Here is a 9,175-nt window from a genome sequence, read left to right as displayed (position 1 = left end):
ACCATAAAAACCCTAGAAGAAAATCTAGGTAGTACCATTCAGGACATAGGCATGGGCAAGGACTTCATGTCTAAAACACCAAAAGCAACGGCAGCAAAAGCCAAAATTGACAAATGGGATCTAATTAAACTAAAGAGCTTCTGCACAGCAAAAGAAACTACCATCAGAGTGAACAGGCAGCCTACAGAATGGGAGAAAATTTTTGCAATCTACTCATCTGACAAAGGGCTAATATCCAGAATCTACAAAGAACTCAAACAAATACACAAGAAAAAAACAAACAACTCCATTCACTTTATCTGTTGAAGACTGTTTGCAGAGCTCTTAGTTTAAGAGACAGTAATAGTCTCACAGAAGTACAGCTCCACGTAGTGTATCTCAGTGCACAGCAGACTGGCCTACTAAGGGCAATCTAAATACCAGGGGAATGAAGAAATGGCCCAGCCCATGCTCAGCTCATGGGAAGCTTTCTCCAAAACCCCCATCTCCTACTTTCTCTGTGATCACAGAGGACCCAAGGGCTTTATTTGTATACCTGAACTTGAAATAAACCTTGAATACAGGTCTAATGGGAATGCTGGGAGGAATTTTAGTGTTCTAATATACTTACTATCCAAACATCTCCTGGAATAGATATTGAAGTAAGAATCCATAGCTTTTCTCCTATTCAACATAGTATTGGAAGTTCTGGCCAGGGCAATCAGACAAGAGAAAGAAACAAATAAAGGGTATTCAATTAGGAAAAGAGGAAGTCAACTTGTCCCTGTTTGCAGATGACATGATTGTATATTTAGAAAACCCCATCGTCTCAGCCCAAAATCTCCTTAAGCTCATAAGCAAATTCAGCAAAGTCTCGGGATACAAAATCAATGAGAAAAAATCACAAGCATTCTAATACACCAATAAGAGACAAACAGAGAGCCAAATCATGAGTGAACTCCTATTCACAATTGCTTCAAAAAGAATAAAATACCTAGGAATCCAACTTACAAGGGATGTGAAGGACTTCTTCAAGGAAGACTACAAACCACTGCTCAATGAAATAAAAGAGGACACAAACAGATGGAAGAACATTCCATGCTCATGGATAGGAAGAATCAATATCGTGAAAATGGCCATACTGCCCAAGGTTATTTATAGATTCAATGCCTTCCTCATTAAGCAACCAATGACTTTCTTCACAGAATTGGAAAAAACTACTTTAAAGTTCATATGGAACCAAAAAAGAGCCCACGTTTCCAAGACAATCCTAAGTCAAAAGAACAAAGCTGGAGGCATCACACTACCTGACTTCAAACTATACTACAAGGCTGCAGTAACCAAAACAGCATGGTGCTGGTACCACAACAGAGATATTGACCAATGGAACAGAACAGAGTCCTCAGAAATAATACCACACAGCTACAATCATCTGATCTTTGACAAACCTGACAAAAACAAGAAATGGGGAAAGGATTCCCTATTTAATAAATGATGCTGGGAAAAATGGCTAGCCATAAGTAGAAAGCTGAAACTGGATCCCTTCCTTACACCTTATATAAAAATTAATTCAAGATGGATTAGAGACTTAAATGTTAGACCTAAAACCATAAAAACCCTAGAAGAAAACCTAGGCAATACCATTCAGGAGATAGGCATGGGCAAGGACTTCAAGTCTAAAACACAAAAAGCAATGGCAACAAAAGCCAAAATTGACAAATGGGATCTAATTAAACTAAAGAGCTTCTGCATAGCAAAAGAAACTACCATCAGAGTGAAAAGGCAACCTACAGAATGGGAGAAAATTTTTGCAATCTACTCATCTGAAGAAGGCCTAATATTCAGAATCTACAAAGAACTCAGACAAACTTAAAAGAAAAAAGCAAACAACCCAATCAATAAGTGGGTGAAGGATATGAGCAGACACTTCTCAAAAGAAGACGTTTATGCAGCCAACAGACACATGAAAAAATGCTCATCATCACTGGCCTCTGAGAAATGCAAATCAAAACCACAATGAGATACCATCTCACACCAGTTAGAATGGCCATCATTAAAAGTCAGGAGACAACAGGTGCTGGGGAGGATGTGGAGAAATAGGAACACTTTTACACTGTTGGTGGGATTGTAAACTAGTTCAACCATTGTGAAAAACAGTGTGGTGATTCCTCAAGGATCTAGAACTAGAAATACCATTTGACCCAGACATCTCAGTACTGGGTATACACCCAAAGGATTATAAATCATGCTGCTATAAAGACACAAGCACATGTATGTTTATTGTGACACTATTCACAATAGCAAAGACTTGTAATCAACCCAAATGTCCATCAGTGACAGACTGGATTAAGAAAATGTGGCACATATACACCATGGAATACTATGCAGCCATAAAAAAGGATGAGTTAGTGTCCTTTTTAGGGACATGTATGCAACTGGAAATCATCATTCTCAGCAAACTATCACAAGAATGGAAAACCAAACACCGCATGTTCTCACTCATAGGTGGGAATTGAACAATGAGATCACGTGGACACAGGAAGGGAAACATCACACACTGTGGACTATTTTCGGGGGGTTGAGGGGGGAGGGATAGCATTAGGAGATATACCTAATGTAAATGACGAGTTGATGGGTGCAGCACACCAACATGGCACATGTATACATATGTAACAACCCTGCATGTTGTGCACATGTACCCTAGAACATAAAGTATAAGTAAAAAAGAAAAAAAAAAAGAATCCGTAGGTTTTATGTCCTATGTTTACCCCTTCCTAGGTATAGTGCCTTTTTATTACTAGAACATTTTCTCCTCATCTCTCTGGTTAACATAAGTGGTACCAAAATGAATTGTGGTTTCTTCGAGGTGGTGTTCAGCTTGCCATTTTTGTGACCTTTTGCTCAAATACTTCAAAAAGTTATTCTTTTAAGAAACATAAATTATAATTATTTCGATAGGTCTATCATTGAACTGTAACTGTCTTGAAGTTAACATTTCATGGGATATGAAATATTCCCAAAGAACAGAACAAAAGCCGAAAAAGTTTCCTTATATTAATACTTTACAATGAGATAAATAACTGTCCAGAAACATCACTATCTCATAGTGACTGGGCTGAGAATACTTTTTTAAGGCAACTCATGGGAATTCAAATTCACAAACAGGAACAAAGAAGGCCACTTGCATATTTCAAATGTTTAATGTCATTAGTCTCTTAAAGCCTTGCTCTCTGTGATGGGGGGCAGATATACACAACACACTTTAAAATTATTTGGTTGCTCTCTGGACTATTCTTGTTGACCACTGTCTCTTCTGTTCTTCCACTTATCTGAGTTCATATACTTTTCATCCATTTAGTTGTTCTCAAGGATCAAAACTTATTTTCCCGTTTGGTAATGTTCATGATTTCTTCTCATCTTGTATACTTATTTTACCTTTTAAGGAAAAATATAATTTCCTTCACTGCCAAATTCTTAGGCTGCAGCTATCTTTTGCTTATATTTTATTAATTCCTTCTACTAATATTTCAAATACATAAATAAAATCAGTGTGATAGGTGAACAGCTTATGTCTTCAATCTGGATGGGTAATGGAGACATTTTGTGTTTTCCTAAGTGAAACAAATTCAAGCCCAACATTTTTCTCTAAATAGTCTCTAGTTTTCTATTGTATCCTTTATTTACATTTCTTATTTCAGTCAAATATATAATGTGATATAATTTCTCAAGAAGAAATCTTCTGTTCTAAAAAGTAGAGTCTTCAGAGGGCCTTGAATTTTAAGATCCTATTTTAGTGTGAGGTGTCTACAAGGTCATGTCCTCACTGGAAGACTGCACTATGGCAACAATCATTTTTGTTCTTTATTCTCAATTCTTTATTATTTTAGTGATTAGTGTAATGAGAGTCTAAGAGTTGTGTATTAAATTGTTGACCAATGAACTGAGAGCATAAAACCTTGCTGTTTTATCTGTGCCTATCTTCTTCCCCTCATGCCACCTTGTAACCAGACCTTGTAATCAACAGAGATGTGCGAATACATCCCTATATTCCTAGTACTGAACACCCGGCTCTATTAGAATGTAGAGTGCTGATTACACTTGGTCTTTGTGTTCTTTCCCTGCCTGTGCGCTCCTCAAATATGATGCCAGACGTTTTCCATCTCTGAATACTCGGTGTTCAAAGAGGTTTGTTTTGAACTGATTACATTTGATTTTAAATTTTAGTATCTATAAAACTTAAACTGAAAGTATTCCAAAATTTCTTCTGATTTTCAGAAACATTCCAGAAAAGAATTTATTTGTTTTGGGAAATTCTGATATAGTCTGAAAGGATTGTGTTAGAACAAATACCATTCCATTACTTTCTCCAGGCTCAGTTTTTGTCATTTTATTTATTCTTCAGGAGCTTGCAGATTCCGGCTGTCTAGTAGGAATCAATATATGTATTATTTCATCTTTTCAGTATCAAACCTCGTAGTGACTCGAGAGTCTTTTTATGACAATAAAAATGTGAAACTGTATTTAATACAAAATATTGTTTGAGCAACACATTTAAGTTTCCACTGAGACTTTATAAAATACAATTTAAGCTAATTTCAAGCAATTACACATTCTCCAGGGGTATCGATAGGTGAACTTTTCTGAGCAACTATTTCTATGATATAATTTAAATATAAAATGTCCTAGTTAGGTACATAATGATCGTGTTGTGTGTGTGTGTGTGTGTAAAATCTCTTTTTATTTTGCCTAAATGTATCCACTTCAAAATTATTGTCACCAGTTTATGAGCTCTAGTTTAGCCATGTCCATTTTCAACTGCATCTGACAGTCTTCCACCAGAATTAAATTACTCCCCTGGAATTCTCCTAAATTGATATATAGACTGTACCCTTCTAGGTGCTAAAAAAGAAAAAAAAATTATCCCCCACAAAATATTTCTTATTTCTACTAGCAGGTATTTTCTCTTTCAATACCATTTAATTGTCATTACAAAATGTGTCATTTATTTCTAGAATCACTCAATATACCCAGAATTACAACCACTCAACTATAAATGCCATTTAATTTAATGGCAATAATAATAAAAAGTTATGTATAATGTGTGATTTTTTAAGCTAAAATTGAAATAGAACATTTCAAAGTGGCTGAAAGCTAACATAAATTGCCATTTATTATTTATTACATAAACAAAAGCAAGACAAAAAAGTTATACTTGTTGCTTCCCCTTAAGGAAGCAAAGTCACCTGGGATTTCACTCACCACCCTCAGCCTAGAAGTGTCACTGTCATTCCCTGCCTGAATGTAAAGGTGCTGGGACTTGTAGACTTTTCAGAGGCTCCAGAGGAGTGGAGGATAGGAGTGGCAACTAGGTGAACATGATTCTCCTACACACAGAAATGTTTACTTAACATAGGAGAAGTCAATGACAAGAGGCATTATCCTAGCTGAGAGCAGAATATATTCAACTTATTCTTAGAAAAGCTCTACTTATAGGTCATTTGAAAGATATGTAAAATGAAATTCTCTATTTTCTTTTGAATGTAGACTATACTCTATGCCTCAGTTTTTATATTTGTTAAGTGATAGATTTTCAAATAAATGGTCACAAACTTCCCTTTCAACCACCCTATATTGAAGTATAAAACACAGTTCCATAATATGATTATACACTTTAATAATTAGTTTTATAAAAGCTCAGATAAGTAAGGGGAGAAAACTTGTATGACGCATGACGTAGTGAATTAGTTGGAGATATCAGTGTAATCAGTATAATACAAACACAGAACAAATACAGAGGAATACATATATAAATATTTATAGATATAGGTATATATAAAACTTTTTATATACACATATATTCCCTTCCTCTGTTAGCTGAGAGGGCCTAGAAGCAAGGGTTCCTCAGGGGCAACGAATGCTCCAAGTGCTCAGATCTTTCTTTCCAACATCATTCTCCAACAAAATGAACCAGGACTTCCTGGAGATATGATTGATTCTACGGCTGAGGCAAGGAAGTTAGAAGATGCCTGTGGAACATCTTATAGTGCTAGAAAGGGAGAAAGTGCTTCAAACACACACACACTCACACACACACACACAGTCACACACATTAATGGGGGTATGTCAATGGAACACAGGAGTCAACTGAAAAAGCTCTCAATGGCCAAAGCTGGAAAAGAAAAATAGCAATAAATAAAGGAGTACTGGTTTATAACACAAACTGCAAAACAAATAGCCATAAGTTCATATTCAAAGACCACATACCGAAGAATCCAGAGTGATTTATGTACATGCATTTATGGTGCAACAGAACTCCCCACTCCTTAATTTTAGGCTGCACATAGTGATCTCCCAAAGGCGCAGTATGAAAAAAGAAGAAAAACAAATAAACAAACAAACAGAAAACACTTTACAGTTTGAAAAGAGGAACTTAAGAAGAAGAGTAAGTTTACCAAAATCTGGCAAACAATATCTCAGCCACGTATGTGAAGTTAGCATCATCTGTGATAATTCAAGTTGATAGTATCTGCCTGGTGATAGAGCAGAGGGCCCCCCACATGCAGACATACACACACACTCACCAGGATCTCTGCACAGGAGGAGTAGGGTGGGTCAGGCTGCTGGTTCTGGCAAGCATGTACTCTGAATGCCTGGAGATCCGCTTGGGGGTGGGGCAGTTGTACCCTTGAATGCAGCTTAAACTTAAGGAGAAGAGAATGTCAGTTTACCTCTGTGTTCTTCTTTTCTAAAACCCACGACTCCAGTTTACTACTGAGAAAAACATCAGACAGACTCCAGCCAATGACCTTTCCACTAAATACCTGACTAGTACTCCTCAAAATTGTCAAGGTCATTAAAAAAAAAAAAAAAAAAAAAAAAAAAAAAAAAAAAAAAAAAAAAACAAGGAAGACCTGAGAAACTCACAGTCTAGAGGAGCCTAAGGAACTAAGACAACTAAATATAACGTGGTATCTGGATGAGATCCTAGAGGAAAAAGAGAACATTAGGTAACACTGAAAAATTTGAATAATGTATAAACTTTTGTTTATCTTAATGTATTACGATTGATTCATTATTTGTGAAAAATATACCATAGTAATAAAAAGTAGGGGAAACTATAGGGAAAACTAGTTATGGTCCATATGGGAAATCTTTGTACTATGATTGCAACTTTTCTGTAAATTTAAACTATTTGTGTTTATGGGTTTTTTTCCCTAAGATGGTGGATTTAAGGTTTTTAGTGTGCCTCGGCTACTTGGAAATAGCGAGACAGTGCATAAACATTAACTCTGTGAGCTTTAATTCAAAAAGGAAAATGGGAGCACACTAAAATTATGGACACTCCAGATCCCAGGGAGGATAACATAGCCAAACAGCTCCCATGACAGCAACTAGCTGATAAAAGTGAGTGAAACTCCAATATGTGAAAGAGACACAGAGCCTCCCTCTGTGACTTACCTTTCCACCAAAGAGTCAAGCAACCCAGGCTGAGGGAGAGTGCTTTCTCCCAAGTGCTGGTGCTAACTTGGGGAGAGGCTTGGAGGCACTGAAAGGGAATGACACCAGAAGCTACAGGCATTTTTCCAGATCTGTGACTGACAGCAAGATGCCATTTTTCATCCGGGCTCATACAAAGTCATCTGTTTTTGGCAACCCGGCAGTATGGCTGTATGGACATTTCTGTCTTTGGCAAGAGATTGGAGCACTTGTTCTGGAGTGAGTGAGAGGCCTTAACAGTGAGAATTGTGAACAGCACGTGAGTAGAAACTCTGGAATTGTGTTCTTCCCTCTCACAGGCCTGTGGTGGTAGGAAAGCCGCTACTGCCGTGGTTTCTTCTGAGTGACAAGTAACCTTGAAGACAAGTCCAACTTAATGACCTGAAAGCACTCTGCATGTGTCATTGCTAGGTACCCCAGACTACTCCACTGACAGCATGGTGCAGTAGAGCCCTCTCTGCTCTAGGACTAGGCAGAATTCCAGGCATTTGGAGGGCTCACTTGCTTGAACCAGCAGCTTTTACGCTACCCCAACCTTCATGGAAATAGATTGTGGTGCAGTGGGACCCTCTCTGACCCACCCCCAAGCAGATCTTCAGGCATTCAGAGCACATGCTTGCCTGAGTCACCAGCCTGACCCACCCCACTCTTCCTGTGCCAAGATCTGTGTGTGTGTGTGTGTGTGTGTGTGTGTGTGTGTGTGTGTTGAAGCAGAGGGGTCCTCTTTGCTTCATGCCCAGGCAAATATCCATATATCTGGAGCATTCACTATCCTGGATTAAGATTTCAGGCTGCCCCACCTTCTGTAAAGAGAACTTGGGGCCCAGGAGGTTACCCAGCTCCATGTCTAGGGTCCACTCTGGTTGCTTAGTGTCTGCCCTCTGGATTCTCCCTCAGCACTGGTGATTGTGCCTGCCACTGGAGGACCTGTATGTTGGCCTGCCTAATCTGACCACATTTATCTTGGCTTTCAAACGTCCCAGGGGAGAGCAGGAAGCTCAGACTACTGTGCACTCCATGAATCAGCCCATTGCCTGAGGTAACAGAGAGCTTCTGAGACCCAATAAACGAAGATTAAGTATACACCCAGCTATGTTGGCTGCAGATAGCTGTTACCCATAAACACCCTCTACTGGCTTGTAAGTCAAACTGCACAGCCCACTACAAAATCCGATAAAAGGAGTGCATAGGGTTATAGAATCAAAGCCAATATATCCTACCCAGCATTCTCTACAGTCACACCACCTTGGGAAAAGGAAAAAGAAAAAAGGAAAGTAAAATGAAATAATAATATTATAGGGAAAGGAGGGGAAAAAATCCTACTTGCATGAAAATAATTACAAAAATGAGATGTGCCGGTGTCTTTAGACGAGAAGGAACAAGCACAAGAATTCTGGTACCATGAAAGATATGAATGTAGGATTCACCAAAGGATCTTACTAACTCTCCAGTAATGATTCCTAACCAAAATGGAAACTCAGAAATAACAGATAAAGAATTCAAAGCAGGGATTGCAAGGAAGTGCAATGAGATCTAAAACAAGGTAGAAAATCAACACAAATAAACCTCTACCCCAATCCAGGAAATGAAGGAAGAGATAAAAATCTGAAACAGAAGTCAAGCAGAGCTTCTAGAATTGAAAAAAAAAAAAAAAAAAAAAAAAAAAAAAAAAAAAAAAAAAAATAAAAAAATAACAAAA

This window comes from Rhinopithecus bieti, unplaced genomic scaffold (assembly GCF_001698545.2).
Source record: "Rhinopithecus bieti isolate Rb0 unplaced genomic scaffold, ASM169854v2 scaffold_38254, whole genome shotgun sequence".
NCBI classification, from domain to species: domain Eukaryota; kingdom Metazoa; phylum Chordata; class Mammalia; order Primates; family Cercopithecidae; genus Rhinopithecus; species Rhinopithecus bieti.
Note: the sequence above shows the minus strand (reverse complement) of the source record.